The sequence below is a fragment of the Ornithodoros turicata genome, chromosome 4 (assembly GCF_037126465.1).
Source record: "Ornithodoros turicata isolate Travis chromosome 4, ASM3712646v1, whole genome shotgun sequence".
Lineage (NCBI taxonomy): Eukaryota > Metazoa > Arthropoda > Arachnida > Ixodida > Argasidae > Ornithodoros > Ornithodoros turicata.
The window spans coordinates 70386235-70389638 of record NC_088204.1 but is presented as its reverse complement, the minus strand read 5'-3'; positions in this window follow the sequence as shown (position 1 = coordinate 70389638).

Below are 3404 nucleotides of genomic sequence, written 5' to 3'. Positions count from 1 at the left end.
CGTATAGTGTTCGCCTCCTGGTTCTACACATCACAGCATAGCTAGTATCACTTATTTGTTACGTTGTGCTGTGTATGGCGTTAGTGACGGTTGTTGGTAGAGGGTCATTCCATGCCAAACGTCCCACACACTGCGCACGACGATCTCGGATATCTTTAAAATAAATTGTGGTTAACTGTTCCCATGCAATCAATGCTGCTTCGGGTTATTTTTGACGCAGTATTTTTTCTTTTTTTGCTCGTCGTGATTTCCTCTTGAGGATTGCGATTTGGCATGCAACCAACCTGGCGGAAAAAATTCTGACAAAGTAGCTTTTTCAGCAAATTCGAGCCAAATTTCTTTTTGATCGTACAACCAGTATGACAGAATTGAAACTTAAAAACGGAATTCCTTTGCTTGCAGCGCGTCGTAAGGTATCTAGATTAGTGTTAATGTTTAATCTCTATCACTCTAATTCCCAGTATGTAACTCCAGCCCATTTCTTTTCAAGCCGTGCGTGAAGCAAAGCATAATATTTTCGTGCCGAGACACGTTGAAGGTTGATCGACGCTTTGTATTGAGAGGTTATGCCCCTAAAATTTTGGGAACCTTTGAATTTTTTTACGGAATTCTGCAATTATTTCTTAGTTACTTCAACCGTTTAGAGTTGTGTAGGAGGTATAGAACGCGCTAAAATATTTTTGAGACGCACAGACTTGCAAGGTTACGCAGGAAAAAATCATGAATTTCGGCGGAAATATACCTTTCTAACATATATTCAGCCATCGATTCCACACTGAGGTTGTCCTGATAAAATTGTGTAAGAAATTGCATTTGATATATTCCGCCCTAAGTTTGGTACTTCATTGGTTTTTGCCGTAGGTTTCATCGAAGCACTTTTTGTTTTAGCAGCGAAAACTTTCTTTTTTTAGCTTGACCACCCCATTTTTCTCTCTCTGTGGCAACTTGCTGCTCGTCTCGGCAGACAGACCGCCCTCTCTTTATTTTTTTTATTTCGTTGGAAAAACGACACCCCCCCAACCCTGCACTCATACGGCATCGCCCCGCAAGGCTTCTTCACCCCAACCGATATGCGTTGCCCAAATCCACGCCGTTGCCCGTGCGCGGCACACGAACTAGATTTGACATTCCCAGGGATATCGGTGCGGGACGTTATGCGGATATTGTATCTTCATCCGCCTTGGATGTCAGAAGGATATGCATCAGACGTACGAATCGGACCACGGAGGTGAGGTACATTAATCGTACGTCCGATGGATATTCCGTGTTGTTGAGGTTTGCTGCCTCTCTCGCTGATCGGTGGGACGGTGCATATCGGGTAAGCGCGCAGCTAGCTCGGACAACAAGGGAACGGGCCCCGTCCACGTACTAGACCTCAAGAACTACTGGCCAGGGCGTGGTTCCCGGGATTGCTCGCTACTACCTTCGCCCACGTAAGCAACCAACGTGACGTTGTTCTCTTTATTTACTTTTTTTGAGTGTAGGCCGGATTTTCAGAGATAGCCCATGCCCATACATCCCAATCCATCAATCCAGCATCCCAATCCAGCAAAGGCTGCTCCCCTCCGGTTAAGCCAGCAAAGTCTTCTTCACACGCCTCTCTTGATTTGGAAGCAAGTGTGGCACTCATTCACTGACTCCAGCCATAAGTTCTTTCCCAGCCACAGTCGTTCTCCTCTGGGCAGATCCTCTCCCCAAGCTCTTGCTACTGACGATGACCTGTTGGACTTACCAGGCCTCCCTGAGGTCGCTCTTCTTCGAACGGGGGCAAGATGCGGGAACGCCATTATCACACATGTGAGGGCGCCGTTATAGCGTAGAGGGAAGATACACTGTCCCATTGCAAAAGATGGAGATAAAAGCGAGCGACATCGGAAGCCGACACAGTTCGTCGCAGGCAGCGAGAATGGACGCCTCCGGAATGACGAGACAGCGAGAAGAGACGCTGGCAGAGCGACACAGCAGCGAGAAGAGACTGATGTAAGGAAATAAATATTCGTTTGGTGCTGTTTGGGTGTGCTCTTCGTGCTCTTTGAGATGCTGTACGATGTGCCCTCAAGGCTCCCTTCACGTTTCTGGGCACCACAGGACTTAGATCCTTATTGTGAAGGGGCTCATTATTTCATTCCCCGCTTCACCACCAGCAATGGGGTAGAGTGTCGCCCCCTTGCGATGAAACTCCGCAGCCATCATCCCGTAATACAGTTTTTGGGATGCGACTGGGTAGGTCAACGGGTCGGTTAGGCAAACCGGGTGTAGTTAAGGGAATATAACCATACAACTTACATGAGAGGACAATACTTTCTTCCGTACATGACCAAGAATAACATGAATCGCCATTTGCGAGCATGTGATTTTTTTTCTGCGTAGCTTATTGTGGTGAATGAGCCCGTTCACCTCGCGGTGAGCTGGCCTACACCTGGTGTGGGGAGCATACGACGCATAGACGAGCATAGACGACTCCGACATCGGTATTTGCCAGTACCCTCTGGCTAAATCTAATTTGGAAAAGTACCGTTTCCTGCCGACTCGGGCTAACATGGCATCCACCCGAGGTATCGGTTCTGCATCAAATACCAAAACACTTATATCCCTGTTTCTGCGGTGCAGGTGGCGCAAGTGAGCAGCAATTTCAGCGCTCCAAAATCTGCAACGCGCGGTAGATAGCGGACCACGCCAACACTTTCAAATACGTGGCCTCGTGTTGTTCGCACATGGCAAGATGCGGCGCGCTTTATGTAGATTTCCTAGAGTCTTAGTAACTTTTCTTGGCGCCATACCGCTTGAAACATCGTGCAAAACCCGCTAGTGAAACTACCTTCTGTTGGATCCGTGACCGCTTGGGCCCGAAACGGCGCTGTGCAAACTTTGCCGCAACAGCGCTATAATGTTGTTGTTAGTCGCGTATCGCCTGGTGCGGATAGGGATCCGTTATTGCGTGTGTGCGAGGGGGTGACACAATAACCTCACGCAGCGTATGACGCGTACCAATGTGACGCCACTGGCTGCCGGTTACTAGTCACGAGGTGAAATTGGAGTCACTCCCGGGAATGCGATATCAGGAATAAGATGTCACAAAATGTGAGTAATACTGAAGGAAATGTGCGAATCCCATATATGACATTTGCCGATGCATCATGAAGGACAGTTAAAGCGCACTTGCCCCCGGGGTCCCCGGGGGTAAGCCGGAGAGAAACTAGGTATTCCACATATGGTTTTTACCTTTATTTACTAATCCTACGTAGTACAAGCTTCGGCACATCAGTGATATCATTTCAAACAAGAAAGTGTGCAAGATGAAAGAAGATGACATGTGTTTTAGAGAACGCCGTGTAGGCGGAACGTTGGAACGGTGTCCCTTTCACAAAGACTTGATAACCTGACACGGTTCTAGGTGTGCAAGT